General features: G+C 48.5%; 18 non-coding genes across 18 annotated transcripts; all 18 read left to right on the plus strand.

The window, feature by feature from the left end:
* Positions 1–679: 679 nt before the first annotated feature.
* Trnas-gcu (transfer RNA serine (anticodon GCU)) lies at positions 680–762 on the plus strand. The gene has a single exon. It is a non-coding gene; the product is annotated as a tRNA-Ser (tRNA).
* An 804-nt stretch (positions 763–1,566) lies between these two features.
* Trnas-gcu (transfer RNA serine (anticodon GCU)) lies at positions 1,567–1,649 on the plus strand. Its single transcript has one exon. It is a non-coding gene; the product is annotated as a tRNA-Ser (tRNA).
* An 804-nt stretch (positions 1,650–2,453) lies between these two features.
* Trnas-gcu (transfer RNA serine (anticodon GCU)) lies at positions 2,454–2,536 on the plus strand. The gene has a single exon. It is a non-coding gene; the product is annotated as a tRNA-Ser (tRNA).
* An 804-nt stretch (positions 2,537–3,340) lies between these two features.
* Positions 3,341–3,422, plus strand: Trnas-gcu (transfer RNA serine (anticodon GCU)). Its single transcript has one exon. It is a non-coding gene; the product is annotated as a tRNA-Ser (tRNA).
* An 823-nt stretch (positions 3,423–4,245) lies between these two features.
* Trnas-gcu (transfer RNA serine (anticodon GCU)) lies at positions 4,246–4,327 on the plus strand. The gene has a single exon. It is a non-coding gene; the product is annotated as a tRNA-Ser (tRNA).
* Positions 4,328–5,149: 822 nt separating this feature from the next.
* Trnas-gcu (transfer RNA serine (anticodon GCU)) lies at positions 5,150–5,232 on the plus strand. The gene has a single exon. It is a non-coding gene; the product is annotated as a tRNA-Ser (tRNA).
* Positions 5,233–6,036: 804 nt separating this feature from the next.
* On the plus strand, positions 6,037–6,118 carry Trnas-gcu (transfer RNA serine (anticodon GCU)). The gene has a single exon. It is a non-coding gene; the product is annotated as a tRNA-Ser (tRNA).
* Positions 6,119–6,941: 823 nt separating this feature from the next.
* Positions 6,942–7,024, plus strand: Trnas-gcu (transfer RNA serine (anticodon GCU)). The gene has a single exon. It is a non-coding gene; the product is annotated as a tRNA-Ser (tRNA).
* An 804-nt stretch (positions 7,025–7,828) lies between these two features.
* Positions 7,829–7,910, plus strand: Trnas-gcu (transfer RNA serine (anticodon GCU)). The gene has a single exon. It is a non-coding gene; the product is annotated as a tRNA-Ser (tRNA).
* An 823-nt stretch (positions 7,911–8,733) lies between these two features.
* On the plus strand, positions 8,734–8,815 carry Trnas-gcu (transfer RNA serine (anticodon GCU)). Its single transcript has one exon. It is a non-coding gene; the product is annotated as a tRNA-Ser (tRNA).
* Positions 8,816–9,637: 822 nt separating this feature from the next.
* Positions 9,638–9,720, plus strand: Trnas-gcu (transfer RNA serine (anticodon GCU)). The gene has a single exon. It is a non-coding gene; the product is annotated as a tRNA-Ser (tRNA).
* An 804-nt stretch (positions 9,721–10,524) lies between these two features.
* Trnas-gcu (transfer RNA serine (anticodon GCU)) lies at positions 10,525–10,607 on the plus strand. Its single transcript has one exon. It is a non-coding gene; the product is annotated as a tRNA-Ser (tRNA).
* An 804-nt stretch (positions 10,608–11,411) lies between these two features.
* On the plus strand, positions 11,412–11,494 carry Trnas-gcu (transfer RNA serine (anticodon GCU)). Its single transcript has one exon. It is a non-coding gene; the product is annotated as a tRNA-Ser (tRNA).
* Positions 11,495–12,317: 823 nt separating this feature from the next.
* On the plus strand, positions 12,318–12,399 carry Trnas-gcu (transfer RNA serine (anticodon GCU)). The gene has a single exon. It is a non-coding gene; the product is annotated as a tRNA-Ser (tRNA).
* Positions 12,400–13,203: 804 nt separating this feature from the next.
* Positions 13,204–13,286, plus strand: Trnas-gcu (transfer RNA serine (anticodon GCU)). The gene has a single exon. It is a non-coding gene; the product is annotated as a tRNA-Ser (tRNA).
* An 804-nt stretch (positions 13,287–14,090) lies between these two features.
* On the plus strand, positions 14,091–14,173 carry Trnas-gcu (transfer RNA serine (anticodon GCU)). Its single transcript has one exon. It is a non-coding gene; the product is annotated as a tRNA-Ser (tRNA).
* An 823-nt stretch (positions 14,174–14,996) lies between these two features.
* Trnas-gcu (transfer RNA serine (anticodon GCU)) lies at positions 14,997–15,079 on the plus strand. The gene has a single exon. It is a non-coding gene; the product is annotated as a tRNA-Ser (tRNA).
* Positions 15,080–15,883: 804 nt separating this feature from the next.
* Trnas-gcu (transfer RNA serine (anticodon GCU)) lies at positions 15,884–15,966 on the plus strand. Its single transcript has one exon. It is a non-coding gene; the product is annotated as a tRNA-Ser (tRNA).
* The last annotated feature ends 391 nt before the right edge of the window (positions 15,967–16,357 follow it).

The following is a 16,357-nucleotide window of genomic DNA, read 5'->3' on the forward strand; positions in this document are numbered from 1 at the left end:
CCAATTGGAAGGACACAACATTCGATAGCGTACGTCATCCGAATCAAACATCACCTCAAGATTTATAAACGAATCGAGGTTTGGCACCATGGCGGTGTTTGGGAACGGTGGTTTCTCACTCATAGTTAAGTGCTTACTTCTCGCAGACATTTTAACGTATCGAGCCAATAATACCCCCAACTGTAGCAGTTTTGCTTTCCGTCCGACCGCCATATACGGAAGCGATCTGATAGGGCCTGGCTCCATCGCCAACAGCAGGAGCCTCTGGTCTCACAATTCGGCTACGAAGAACGTGGTTTGCTCTTCGAAAGAAACTTGGAAGCAACATCAGCGATGAGGTCAACGAAGGTGACAAATAAATGTTGCGCATCGAGATAATCGCGTCGTTGCGGTAGTTGTTATACTGAATGCACAGGACATTTCTCTTTTGCATTAGACAACGCTACACGACGATTCGGTGCTTATTTCTGCAGTAAGTAAGTGGGCCGACTACTTTCCTCCGATCGGATACCGACGTGGACGGATGCCATCATTAAATGATTCACGAGTGGGAGCTTGGTCAGCTGCACTGCAGCAGGGCGTTACAGCGTTAACACCAGCCACAGTACGATGCGTTTTGGAATCGACAAACGACTTCTTTCCGTAAGGACTAGCGAGGGACGCAGTTTCCGATGCATCAGGCGAGGTGGCCGAGTGGTTAAGGCTGTTGGACTGCTAATCCAATGTGCTCTGCACGCGTGGGTTCGAATCCCATCCTCGTCGAAGAATTTTACGTAAAGCACCCATTTCGGATCACGCCTTCTACATGCGAAACGCCACTCACTAGTAGCAATGGAACGTGTAGGTGGCAGATAACATCTGTAAGAAATACGAAACTAAACCGCCTACCAATTGGAAGGACACAACATTCGGTAGCGTACGTCATCCGAATCAAACATCACCTCAAGATTTATAAACGAATCGAGGTTTGGCACCATGGCGGTGTTTGGGAACGGTGGTTTCTCACTCATAGTTAAGTGCTTACTTCTCGCAGACATTTTAACGTATCGAGCCAATAATACCCCCAACTGTAGCAGTTTTGCTTTCCGTCCGACCGCCATATACGGAAGCGATCTGATAGGGCCTGGCTCCATCGCCAACAGCAGGAGCCTCTGGTCTCACAATTCGGCTACGAAGAACGTGGTTTGCTCTTCGAAAGAAACTTGGAAGCAACATCAGCGATGAGGTCAACGAAGGTGACAAATAAATGTTGCGCATCGAGATAATCGCGTCGTTGCGGTAGTTGTTATACTGAATGCACAGGACATTTCTCATTTGCATTAGACAACGCTACACGACGATTCGGTGCTTATTTCTGCAGTAAGTAAGTGGGCCGACTAATTTCCTCCGATCGGATACCGACGTGGACGGATGCCATCATTAAATGATTCACGAGTGGGAGCTTGGTCAGCTGCACTGCAGCAGGGCGTTACAGCGTTAACACCAGCCACAGTACGATGCGTTTTGGAATCGACAAACGACTTCTTTCCGTAAGGACTAGCGAGGGACGCAGTTTCCGATGCATCAGGCGAGGTGGTCGAGTGGTTAAGGCTGTTGGACTGCTAATCCAATGTGCTCTGCACGCGTGGGTTCGAATCCCATCCTCGTCGAAGAATTTTACGTAAAGCACCCATTTCGGATCACGCCTTCTACATGCGAAACGCCACTCACTAGTAGCAATGGAACGTGTAGGTGGCAGATAACATCTGTAAGAAATACGAAACTAAACCGCCTACCAATTGGAAGGACACAACATTCGATAGCGTACGTCATCCGAATCAAACATCACCTCAAGATTTATAAACGAATCGAGGTTTGGCACCATGGCGGTGTTTGGGAACGGTGGTTTCTCACTCATAGTTAAGTGCTTACTTCTCGCAGACATTTTAACGTATCGAGCCAATAATACCCCCAACTGTAGCAGTTTTGCTTTCCGTCCGACCGCCATATACGGAAGCGATCTGATAGGGCCTGGCTCCATCGCCAACAGCAGGAGCCGCTGGTCTCACAATTCGGCTACGAAGAACGTGGTTTGCTCTTCGAAAGAAACTTGGAAGCAACATCAGCGATGAGGTCAACGAAGGTGACAAATAAATGTTGCGCATCGAGATAATCGCGTCGTTGCGGTAGTTGTTATACTGAATGCACAGGACATTTCTCATTTGCATTAGACAACGCTACACGACGATTCGGTGCTTATTTCTGCAGTAAGTAAGTGGGCCGACTAATTTCCTCCGATCGGATACCGACGTGGACGGATGCCATCATTAAATGATTCACGAGTGGGAGCTTGGTCAGCTGCACTGCAGCAGGGCGTTACAGCGTTAACACCATCCACAGTACGATGCGTTTTGGAATCGACAAACGACTTCTTTCCGTAAGGACTAGCGAGGGACGCAGTTTCCGATGCATCAGGCGAGGTGGCCGAGTGGTTAAGGCTGTTGGACTGCTAATCCAATGTGCTCTGCACGCGTGGGTTCGAATCCCATCCTCGTCGAAGAATTTTACGTAAAGCACCCATTTCGGATCACGCCTTCTACATGCGAAACGCCACTCACTAGTAGCAATGGAACGTGTAGGTGGCAGATAACATCTGTAAGAAATACGAAACTAAACCGCCTACCAATTGGAAGGACACAACATTCGATAGCGTACGTCATCCGAATCAAACATCACCTCAAGATTTATAAACGAATCGAGGTTTGGCACCATGGCGGTGTTTGGGAACGGTGGTTTCTCACTCATAGTTAAGTGCTTACTTCTCGCAGACATTTTAACGTATCGAGCCAATAATACCCCCAACTGTAGCAGTTTTGCTTTCCGTCCGACCGCCATATACGGAAGCGATCTGATAGGGCCTGGCTCCATCGCCAACAGCAGGAGCCTCTGGTCTCACAATTCGGCTACGAAGAACGTGGTTTGCTCTTCGAAAGAAACTTGGAAGCAACATCAGCGATGAGGTCAACGAAGGTGACAAATAAATGTTGCGCATCGAGATAATCGCGTCGTTGCGGTAGTTGTTATACTGAATGCACAGGACATTTCTCTTTTGCATTAGACAACGCTACACGACGATTCGGTGCTTATTTCTGCAGTAAGTAAGTGGGCCGACTACTTTCCTCCGATCGGATACCGACGTGGACGGATGCCATCATTAAATGATTCACGAGTGGGAGCTTGGTCAGCTGCACTGCAGCAGGGCGTTACAGCGTTAACACCAGCCACAGTACGAAGCGTTTTGGAATCGACAAACGACTTCTTTCCGTAAGGACTAGCGAGGGACGCAGTTTCTGATGCTTCAGACGAGGTGGCCGAGTGGTTAAGGCGTTGGACTGCTAATCCAATGTGCTCTGCACGCGTGGGTTCGAATCCCATCCTCGTCGAAGAATTTTACGTAAAGCACCTATTTCGGATGACGCCTTCTACATGCGAAACGCCACTCACTAGTAGCAATGGAACGTGTAGGTGGCAGATAACATCTGTAAGAAATACGAAACTAAACCGCCTACCAATTGGAAGGACACAACATTCGATAGCGTACGTCTTCCGAATCAAACATCACCTCAAGATTTATAAACGAATCGAGGTTTGGCACCATGGCGGTGTTTGGGAACGGTGGTTTCTCACTCATAGTTAAGTGCTTACTTGTCGCAGACATTTTAACGTATCGAGCCAATAATACCCCCAACTGTAGCACAACTGTCGCCTTTCGACAGTTTTGCTTTCCGTCCGACCGCCATATACGGAAGCGATCTGATAGGGCCTGGCTCCATCGCCAACAGCAGGAGCCTCTGGTCTCACAATTCGGCTACGAAGAACGTGGTTTGCTCTTCGAAAGAAACTTGGAAGCAACATCAGCGATGAGGTCAACGAAGGTGACAAATAAATGTTGCGCATCGAGATAATCGCGTCGTTGCGGTAGTTGTTATACTGAATGCACAGGACATTTCTCATTTGCATTAGACAACGCTACACGACGATTCGGTGCTTATTTCTGCAGTAAGTAAGTGGGCCGACTACTTTCCTCCGATCGGATACCGACGTGGACGGATGCCATCATTAAATGATTCACGAGTGGGAGCTTGGTCAGCTGCACTGCAGCAGGGCGTTACAGCGTTAACACCAGCCACAGTACGATGCGTTTTGGAATCGACAAACGACTTCTTTCCGTAAGGACTAGCGAGGGACGCAGTTTCTGATGCTTCAGACGAGGTGGCCGAGTGGTTAAGGCGTTGGACTGCTAATCCAATGTGCTCTGCACGCGTGGGTTCGAATCCCATCCTCGTCGAAGAATTTTACGTAAAGCACCCATTTCGGATCACGCCTTCTACATGCGAAACGCCACTCACTAGTAGCAATGGAACGTGTAGGTGGCAGATAACATCTGTAAGAAATACGAAACTAAACCGCCTACCAATTGGAAGGACACAACATTCGATAGCGTACGTCTTCCGAATCAAACATCACCTCAAGATTTATAAACGAATCGAGGTTTGGCACCATGGCGGTGTTTGGAACGGTGGTTTCTCACTCATAGTTAAGTGCTTACTTCTCGCAGACATTTTAACGTATCGAGCCAATAATACCCCCAACTGTAGCACAACTGTCGCCTTTCGACAGTTTTGCTTTCCGTCCGACCGCCATATACGGAAGCGATCTGATAGGGCCTGGCTCCATCGCCAACAGCAGGAGCCTCTGGTCTCACAATTCGGCTACGAAGAACGTGGTTTGCTCTTCGAAAGAAACTTGGAAGCAACATCAGCGGTGAGGTCAACGAAGGTGACAAATAAATGTTGCGCATCGAGATAATCGCGTCGTTGCGGTAGTTGTTATACTGAATGCACAGGACATTTCTCATTTGCATTAGACAACGCTACACGACGATTCGGTGCTTATTTCTGCAGTAAGTAAGTGGGCCGACTAATTTCCTCCGATCGGATACCGACGTGGACGGATGCCATCATTAAATGATTCACGAGTGGGAGCTTGGTCAGCTGCACTGCAGCAGGGCGTTACAGCGTTAACACCAGCCACAGTACGATGCGTTTTGGAATCGACAAACGACTTCTTTCCGTAAGGACTAGCGAGGGACGCAGTTTCCGATGCATCAGGCGAGGTGGCCGAGTGGTTAAGGCTGTTGGACTGCTAATCCAATGTGCTCTGCACGCGTGGGTTCGAATCCCATCCTCGTCGAAGAATTTTACGTAAAGCACCCATTTCGGATCACGCCTTCTACATGCGAAACGCCACTCACTAGTAGCAATGGAACGTGTAGGTGGCAGATAACATCTGTAAGAAATACGAAACTAAACCGCCTACCAATTGGAAGGACACAACATTCGATAGCGTACGTCATCCGAATCAAACATCACCTCAAGATTTATAAACGAATCGAGGTTTGGCACCATGGCGGTGTTTGGGAACGGTGGTTTCTCACTCATAGTTAAGTGCTTACTTCTCGCAGACATTTTAACGTATCGAGCCAATAATACCCCCAACTGTAGCAGTTTTGCTTTCCGTCCGACCGCCATATACGGAAGCGATCTGATAGGGCCTGGCTCCATCGCCAACAGCAGGAGCCTCTGGTCTCACAATTCGGCTACGAAGAACGTGGTTTGCTCTTCGAAAGAAACTTGGAAGCAACATCAGCGATGAGGTCAACGAAGGTGACAAATAAATGTTGCGCATCGAGATAATCGCGTCGTTGCGGTAGTTGTTATACTGAATGCACAGGACATTTCTCTTTTGCATTAGACAACGCTACACGACGATTCGGTGCTTATTTCTGCAGTAAGTAAGTGGGCCGACTACTTTCCTCCGATCGGATACCGACGTGGACGGATGCCATCATTAAATGATTCACGAGTGGGAGCTTGGTCAGCTGCACTGCAGCAGGGCGTTACAGCGTTAACACCAGCCACAGTACGAAGCGTTTTGGAATCGACAAACGACTTCTTTCCGTAAGGACTAGCGAGGGACGCAGTTTCTGATGCTTCAGACGAGGTGGCCGAGTGGTTAAGGCGTTGGACTGCTAATCCAATGTGCTCTGCACGCGTGGGTTCGAATCCCATCCTCGTCGAAGAATTTTACGTAAAGCACCTATTTCGGATGACGCCTTCTACATGCGAAACGCCACTCACTAGTAGCAATGGAACGTGTAGGTGGCAGATAACATCTGTAAGAAATACGAAACTAAACCGCCTACCAATTGGAAGGACACAACATTCGATAGCGTACGTCTTCCGAATCAAACATCACCTCAAGATTTATAAACGAATCGAGGTTTGGCACCATGGCGGTGTTTGGGAACGGTGGTTTCTCACTCATAGTTAAGTGCTTACTTGTCGCAGACATTTTAACGTATCGAGCCAATAATACCCCCAACTGTAGCACAACTGTCGCCTTTCGACAGTTTTGCTTTCCGTCCGACCGCCATATACGGAAGCGATCTGATAGGGCCTGGCTCCATCGCCAACAGCAGGAGCCTCTGGTCTCACAATTCGGCTACGAAGAACGTGGTTTGCTCTTCGAAAGAAACTTGGAAGCAACATCAGCGATGAGGTCAACGAAGGTGACAAATAAATGTTGCGCATCGAGATAATCGCGTCGTTGCGGTAGTTGTTATACTGAATGCACAGGACATTTCTCATTTGCATTAGACAACGCTACACGACGATTCGGTGCTTATTTCTGCAGTAAGTAAGTGGGCCGACTAATTTCCTCCGATCGGATACCGACGTGGACGGATGCCATCATTAAATGATTCACGAGTGGGAGCTTGGTCAGCTGCACTGCAGCAGGGCGTTACAGCGTTAACACCAGCCACAGTACGATGCGTTTTGGAATCGACAAACGACTTCTTTCCGTAAGGACTAGCGAGGGACGCAGTTTCCGATGCATCAGGCGAGGTGGCCGAGTGGTTAAGGCTGTTGGACTGCTAATCCAATGTGCTCTGCACGCGTGGGTTCGAATCCCATCCTCGTCGAAGAATTTTACGTAAAGCACCCATTTCGGATCACGCCTTCTACATGCGAAACGCCACTCACTAGTAGCAATGGAACGTGTAGGTGGCAGATAACATCTGTAAGAAATACGAAACTAAACCGCCTACCAATTGGAAGGACACAACATTCGATAGCGTACGTCATCCGAATCAAACATCACCTCAAGATTTATAAACGAATCGAGGTTTGGCACCATGGCGGTGTTTGGGAACGGTGGTTTCTCACTCATAGTTAAGTGCTTACTTCTCGCAGACATTTTAACGTATCGAGCCAATAATACCCCCAACTGTAGCAGTTTTGCTTTCCGTCCGACCGCCATATACGGAAGCGATCTGATAGGGCCTGGCTCCATCGCCAACAGCAGGAGCCTCTGGTCTCACAATTCGGCTACGAAGAACGTGGTTTGCTCTTCGAAAGAAACTTGGAAGCAACATCAGCGATGAGGTCAACGAAGGTGACAAATAAATGTTGCGCATCGAGATAATCGCGTCGTTGCGGTAGTTGTTATACTGAATGCACAGGACATTTCTCTTTTGCATTAGACAACGCTACACGACGATTCGGTGCTTATTTCTGCAGTAAGTAAGTGGGCCGACTACTTTCCTCCGATCGGATACCGACGTGGACGGATGCCATCATTAAATGATTCACGAGTGGGAGCTTGGTCAGCTGCACTGCAGCAGGGCGTTACAGCGTTAACACCAGCCACAGTACGAAGCGTTTTGGAATCGACAAACGACTTCTTTCCGTAAGGACTAGCGAGGGACGCAGTTTCTGATGCTTCAGACGAGGTGGCCGAGTGGTTAAGGCGTTGGACTGCTAATCCAATGTGCTCTGCACGCGTGGGTTCGAATCCCATCCTCGTCGAAGAATTTTACGTAAAGCACCTATTTCGGATGACGCCTTCTACATGCGAAACGCCACTCACTAGTAGCAATGGAACGTGTAGGTGGCAGATAACATCTGTAAGAAATACGAAACTAAACCGCCTACCAATTGGAAGGACACAACATTCGATAGCGTACGTCTTCCGAATCAAACATCACCTCAAGATTTATAAACGAATCGAGGTTTGGCACCATGGCGGTGTTTGGGAACGGTGGTTTCTCACTCATAGTTAAGTGCTTACTTGTCGCAGACATTTTAACGTATCGAGCCAATAATACCCCCAACTGTAGCACAACTGTCGCCTTTCGACAGTTTTGCTTTCCGTCCGACCGCCATATACGGAAGCGATCTGATAGGGCCTGGCTCCATCGCCAACAGCAGGAGCCTCTGGTCTCACAATTCGGCTACGAAGAACGTGGTTTGCTCTTCGAAAGAAACTTGGAAGCAACATCAGCGATGAGGTCAACGAAGGTGACAAATAAATGTTGCGCATCGAGATAATCGCGTCGTTGCGGTAGTTGTTATACTGAATGCACAGGACATTTCTCATTTGCATTAGACAACGCTACACGACGATTCGGTGCTTATTTCTGCAGTAAGTAAGTGGGCCGACTAATTTCCTCCGATCGGATACCGACGTGGACGGATGCCATCATTAAATGATTCACGAGTGGGAGCTTGGTCAGCTGCACTGCAGCAGGGCGTTACAGCGTTAACACCAGCCACAGTACGATGCGTTTTGGAATCGACAAACGACTTCTTTCCGTAAGGACTAGCGAGGGACGCAGTTTCTGATGCTTCAGACGAGGTGGCCGAGTGGTTAAGGCGTTGGACTGCTAATCCAATGTGCTCTGCACGCGTGGGTTCGAATCCCATCCTCGTCGAAGAATTTTACGTAAAGCACCCATTTCGGATCACGCCTTCTACATGCGAAACGCCACTCACTAGTAGCAATGGAACGTGTAGGTGGCAGATAACATCTGTAAGAAATACGAAACTAAACCGCCTACCAATTGGAAGGACACAACATTCGATAGCGTACGTCTTCCGAATCAAACATCACCTCAAGATTTATAAACGAATCGAGGTTTGGCACCATGGCGGTGTTTGGAACGGTGGTTTCTCACTCATAGTTAAGTGCTTACTTCTCGCAGACATTTTAACGTATCGAGCCAATAATACCCCCAACTGTAGCACAACTGTCGCCTTTCGACAGTTTTGCTTTCCGTCCGACCGCCATATACGGAAGCGATCTGATAGGGCCTGGCTCCATCGCCAACAGCAGGAGCCTCTGGTCTCACAATTCGGCTACGAAGAACGTGGTTTGCTCTTCGAAAGAAACTTGGAAGCAACATCAGCGATGAGGTCAACGAAGGTGACAAATAAATGTTGCGCATCGAGATAATCGCGTCGTTGCGGTAGTTGTTATACTGAATGCACAGGACATTTCTCATTTGCATTAGACAACGCTACACGACGATTCGGTGCTTATTTCTGCAGTAAGTAAGTGGGCCGACTAATTTCCTCCGATCGGATACCGACGTGGACGGATGCCATCATTAAATGATTCACGAGTGGGAGCTTGGTCAGCTGCACTGCAGCAGGGCGTTACAGCGTTAACACCAGCCACAGTACGATGCGTTTTGGAATCGACAAACGACTTCTTTCCGTAAGGACTAGCGAGGGACGCAGTTTCCGATGCATCAGGCGAGGTGGCCGAGTGGTTAAGGCTGTTGGACTGCTAATCCAATGTGCTCTGCACGCGTGGGTTCGAATCCCATCCTCGTCGAAGAATTTTACGTAAAGCACCCATTTCGGATCACGCCTTCTACATGCGGAACGCCACTCACTAGTAGCAATGGAACGTGTAGGTGGCAGATAACATCTGTAAGAAATACGAAACTAAACCGCCTACCAATTGGAAGGACACAACATTCGATAGCGTACGTCATCCGAATCAAACATCACCTCAAGATTTATAAACGAATCGAGGTTTGGCACCATGGCGGTGTTTGGGAACGGTGGTTTCTCACTCATAGTTAAGTGCTTACTTCTCGCAGACATTTTAACGTATCGAGCCAATAATACCCCCAACTGTAGCAGTTTTGCTTTCCGTCCGACCGCCATATACGGAAGCGATCTGATAGGGCCTGGCTCCATCGCCAACAGCAGGAGCCTCTGGTCTCACAATTCGGCTACGAAGAACGTGGTTTGCTCTTCGAAAGAAACTTGGAAGCAACATCAGCGATGAGGTCAACGAAGGTGACAAATAAATGTTGCGCATCGAGATAATCGCGTCGTTGCGGTAGTTGTTATACTGAATGCACAGGACATTTCTCTTTTGCATTAGACAACGCTACACGACGATTCGGTGCTTATTTCTGCAGTAAGTAAGTGGGCCGACTACTTTCCTCCGATCGGATACCGACGTGGACGGATGCCATCATTAAATGATTCACGAGTGGGAGCTTGGTCAGCTGCACTGCAGCAGGGCGTTACAGCGTTAACACCAGCCACAGTACGATGCGTTTTGGAATCGACAAACGACTTCTTTCCGTAAGGACTAGCGAGGGACGCAGTTTCCGATGCATCAGGCGAGGTGGCCGAGTGGTTAAGGCTGTTGGACTGCTAATCCAATGTGCTCTGCACGCGTGGGTTCGAATCCCATCCTCGTCGAAGAATTTTACGTAAAGCACCCATTTCGGATCACGCCTTCTACATGCGAAACGCCACTCACTAGTAGCAATGGAACGTGTAGGTGGCAGATAACATCTGTAAGAAATACGAAACTAAACCGCCTACCAATTGGAAGGACACAACATTCGGTAGCGTACGTCATCCGAATCAAACATCACCTCAAGATTTATAAACGAATCGAGGTTTGGCACCATGGCGGTGTTTGGGAACGGTGGTTTCTCACTCATAGTTAAGTGCTTACTTCTCGCAGACATTTTAACGTATCGAGCCAATAATACCCCCAACTGTAGCAGTTTTGCTTTCCGTCCGACCGCCATATACGGAAGCGATCTGATAGGGCCTGGCTCCATCGCCAACAGCAGGAGCCTCTGGTCTCACAATTCGGCTACGAAGAACGTGGTTTGCTCTTCGAAAGAAACTTGGAAGCAACATCAGCGATGAGGTCAACGAAGGTGACAAATAAATGTTGCGCATCGAGATAATCGCGTCGTTGCGGTAGTTGTTATACTGAATGCACAGGACATTTCTCATTTGCATTAGACAACGCTACACGACGATTCGGTGCTTATTTCTGCAGTAAGTAAGTGGGCCGACTAATTTCCTCCGATCGGATACCGACGTGGACGGATGCCATCATTAAATGATTCACGAGTGGGAGCTTGGTCAGCTGCACTGCAGCAGGGCGTTACAGCGTTAACACCAGCCACAGTACGATGCGTTTTGGAATCGACAAACGACTTCTTTCCGTAAGGACTAGCGAGGGACGCAGTTTCCGATGCATCAGGCGAGGTGGCCGAGTGGTTAAGGCTGTTGGACTGCTAATCCAATGTGCTCTGCACGCGTGGGTTCGAATCCCATCCTCGTCGAAGAATTTTACGTAAAGCACCCATTTCGGATCACGCCTTCTACATGCGAAACGCCACTCACTAGTAGCAATGGAACGTGTAGGTGGCAGATAACATCTGTAAGAAATACGAAACTAAACCGCCTACCAATTGGAAGGACACAACATTCGATAGCGTACGTCTTCCGAATCAAACATCACCTCAAGATTTATAAACGAATCGAGGTTTGGCACCATGGCGGTGTTTGGGAACGGTGGTTTCTCACTCATAGTTAAGTGCTTACTTCTCGCAGACATTTTAACGTATCGAGCCAATAATACCCCCAACTGTAGCACAACTGTCGCCTTTCGACAGTTTTGCTTTCCGTCCGACCGCCATATACGGAAGCGATCTGATAGGGCCTGGCTCCATCGCCAACAGCAGGAGCCTCTGGTCTCACAATTCGGCTACGAAGAACGTGGTTTGCTCTTCGAAAGAAACTTGGAAGCAACATCAGCGATGAGGTCAACGAAGGTGACAAATAAATGTTGCGCATCGAGATAATCGCGTCGTTGCGGTAGTTGTTATACTGAATGCACAGGACATTTCTCATTTGCATTAGACAACGCTACACGACGATTCGGTGCTTATTTCTGCAGTAAGTAAGTGGGCCGACTAATTTCCTCCGATCGGATACCGACGTGGACGGATGCCATCATTAAATGATTCACGAGTGGGAGCTTGGTCAGCTGCACTGCAGCAGGGCGTTACAGCGTTAACACCAGCCACAGTACGATGCGTTTTGGAATCGACAAACGACTTCTTTCCGTAAGGACTAGCGAGGGACGCAGTTTCTGATGCTTCAGACGAGGTGGCCGAGTGGTTAAGGCGTTGGACTGCTAATCCAATGTGCTCTGCACGCGTGGGTTCGAATCCCATCCTCGTCGAAGAATTTTACGTAAAGCACCCATTTCGGATCACGCCTTCTACATGCGAAACGCCACTCACTAGTAGCAATGGAACGTGTAGGTGGCAGATAACATCTGTAAGAAATACGAAACTAAACCGCCTACCAATTGGAAGGACACAACATTCGATAGCGTACGTCATCCGAATCAAACATCACCTCAAGATTTATAAACGAATCGAGGTTTGGCACCATGGCGGTGTTTGGGAACGGTGGTTTCTCACTCATAGTTAAGTGCTTACTTCTCGCAGACATTTTAACGTATCGAGCCAATAATACCCCCAACTGTAGCAGTTTTGCTTTCCGTCCGACCGCCATATACGGAAGCGATCTGATAGGGCCTGGCTCCATCGCCAACAGCAGGAGCCTCTGGTCTCACAATTCGGCTACGAAGAACGTGGTTTGCTCTTCGAAAGAAACTTGGAAGCAACATCAGCGATGAGGTCAACGAAGGTGACAAATAAATGTTGCGCATCGAGATAATCGCGTCGTTGCGGTAGTTGTTATACTGAATGCACAGGACATTTCTCATTTGCATTAGACAACGCTACACGACGATTCGGTGCTTATTTCTGCAGTAAGTAAGTGGGCCGACTAATTTCCTCCGATCGGATACCGACGTGGACGGATGCCATCATTAAATGATTCACGAGTGGGAGCTTGGTCAGCTGCACTGCAGCAGGGCGTTACAGCGTTAACACCAGCCACAGTACGATGCGTTTTGGAATCGACAAACGACTTCTTTCCGTAAGGACTAGCGAGGGACGCAGTTTCCGATGCATCAGGCGAGGTGGCCGAGTGGTTAAGGCTGTTGGACTGCTAATCCAATGTGCTCTGCACGCGTGGGTTCGAATCCCATCCTCGTCGAAGAATTTTACGTAAAGCACCCATTTCGGATCACGCCTTCTACATGCGAAACGCCACTCACTAGTAGCAATGGAACGTGTAGGTGGCAGATAACATCTGTAAGAAATACGAAACTAAACCGCCTACCAATTGGAAGGACACAACATTCGATAGCGTACGTCTTCCGAATCAAACATCACCTCAAGATTTATAAACGAATCGAGGTTTGGCACCATGGCGGTGTTTGGGAACGGTGGTTTATCACTCATAGTTAAGTGCTTACTTCTCGCAGACATTTTAACGTATCGAGCCAATAATACCCCCAACTGTAGCAGTTTTGCTTTCCGTCCGACCGCCATATACGGAAGCGATCTGATAGGGCCTGGCTCCATCGCCAACAGCAGGAGCCTCTGGTCTCACAATTCGGCTACGAAGAACGTGGTTTGCTCTTCGAAAGAAACTTGGAAGCAACATCAGCGATGAGGTCAACGAAGGTGACAAATAAATGTTGCGCATCGAGATAATCGCGTCGTTGCGGTAGTTGTTATACTGAATGCACAGGACATTTCTCATTTGCATTAGACAACGCTACACGACGATTCGGTGCTTATTTCTGCAGTAAGTAAGTGGGCCGACTAATTTCCTCCGATCGGATACCGACGTGGACGGATGCCATCATTAAATGATTCACGAGTGGGAGCTTGGTCAGCTGCACTGCAGCAGGGCGTTACAGCGTTAACACCAGCCACAGTACGATGCGTTTTGGAATCGACAAACGACTTCTTTCCGTAAGGACTAGCGAGGGACGCAGTTTCCGATGCATCAGGCGAGGTGGCCGAGTGGTTAAGGCTGTTGGACTGCTAATCCAATGTGCTCTGCACGCGTGGGTTCGAATCCCATCCTCGTCGAAGAATTTTACGTAAAGCACCCATTTCGGATCACGCCTTCTACATGCGAAACGCCACTCACTAGTAGCAATGGAACGTGTAGGTGGCAGATAACATCTGTAAGAAATACGAAACTAAACCGCCTACCAATTGGAAGGACACAACATTCGATAGCGTACGTCATCCGAATCAAACATCACCTCAAGATTTATAAACGAATCGAGGTTTGGCACCATGGCGGTGTTTGGGAACGGTGGTTTCTCACTCATAGTTAAGTGCTTACTTCTCGCAGACATTTTAACGTATCGAGCCAATAATACCCCCAACTGTAGCACAACTGTCGCCTTTCGACAGTTTTGCTTTCCGTCCGACCGCCATATACGGAAGCGATCTGATAGGGCCTGGCTCCATCGCCAACAGCAGGAGCCTCTGGTCTCACAATTCGGCTACGAAGAACGTGGTTTGCTCTTCGAAAGAAACTTGGAAGCAACATCAGCGATGAGGTCAACGAAGGTGACAAATAAATGTTGCGCATCGAGATAATCGCGTCGTTGCGGTAGTTGTTATACTGAATGCACAGGACATTTCTCATTTGCATTAGACAACGCTACACGACGATTCGGTGCTTATTTCTGCAGTAAGTAAGTGGGCCGACTAATTTCCTCCGATCGGATACCGACGTGGACGGATGCCATCATTAAATGATTCACGAGTGGGAGCTTGGTCAGCTGCACTGCAGCAGGGCGTTACAGCGTTAACACCAGCCACAGTACGATGCGTTTTGGAATCGACAAACGACTTCTTTCCGTAAGGACTAGCGAGGGACGCAGTTTCCGATGCATCAGGCGAGGTGGCCGAGTGGTTAAGGCTGTTGGACTGCTAATCCAATGTGCTCTGCACGCGTGGGTTCGAATCCCATCCTCGTCGAAGAATTTTACGTAAAGCACCCATTTCGGATCACGCCTTCTACATGCGAAACGCCACTCACTAGTAGCAATGGAACGTGTAGGTGGCAGATAACATCTGTAAGAAATACGAAACTAAACCGCCTACCAATTGGAAGGACACAACATTCGATAGCGTACGTCTTCCGAATCAAACATCACCTCAAGATTTATAAACGAATCGAGGTTTGGCACCATGGCGGTGTTTGGGAACGGTGGTTTCTCACTCATAGTTAAGTGCTTACTTCTCGCAGACATTTTAACGTATCGAGCCAATAATACCCCCAACTGTAGCAGTTTTGCTTTCCGTCCGACCGCCATATACGGAAGCGATCTGATAGGGCCTGGCTCCATCGCCAACAGCAGGAGCCTCTGGTCTCACAATTCGGCTACGAAGAACGTGGTTTGCTCTTCGAAAGAAACTTGGAAGCAACATCAGCGATGAGGTCAACGAAGGTGACAAATAAATGTTGCGCATCGAGATAATCGCGTCGTTGCGGTAGTTGTTATACTGAATGCACAGGACATTTCTCATTTGCATTAGACAACGCTACACGACGATTCGGTGCTTATTTCTGCAGTAAGTAAGTGGGCCGACTAATTTCCTCCGATCGGATACCGACGTGGACGGATGCCATCATTAAATGATTCACGAGTGGGAGCTTGGTCAGCTGCACTGCAGCAGGGCGTTACAGCGTTAACACCAGCCACAGTACGATGCGTTTTGGAATCGACAAACGACTTCTTTCCGTAAGGACTAGCGAGGGACGCAGTTTCCGATGCATCAGGCGAGGTGGCCGAGTGGTTAAGGCTGTTGGACTGCTAATCCAATGTGCTCTGCACGCGTGGGTTCGAATCCCATCCTCGTCGAAGAATTTTACGTAAAGCACCCATTTCGGATCACGCCTTCTACATGCGAAACGCCACTCACTAGTAGCAATGGAACGTGTAGGTGGCAGATAACATCTGTAAGAAATACGAAACTAAACCGCCTACCAATTGGAAGGACACAACATTCGATAGCGTACGTCATCCGAATCAAACATCACCTCAAGATTTATAAACGAATCGAGGTTTGGCACCATGGCGGTGTTTGGGAACGGTGGTTTCTCACTCATAGTTAAGTGCTTACTTCTCGCAGACATTTTAACGTATCGAGCCAATAATACCCCCAACTGTAGCACAACTGTCGCCTTTCGACAGTTTTGCTTTCCGTCCGACCGCCATATACGGAAGCGATCTGATAGGGCCTGGCTCCATC

This window comes from Schistocerca cancellata, chromosome 2 (assembly GCF_023864275.1).
Source record: "Schistocerca cancellata isolate TAMUIC-IGC-003103 chromosome 2, iqSchCanc2.1, whole genome shotgun sequence".
Lineage (NCBI taxonomy): Eukaryota > Metazoa > Arthropoda > Insecta > Orthoptera > Acrididae > Schistocerca > Schistocerca cancellata.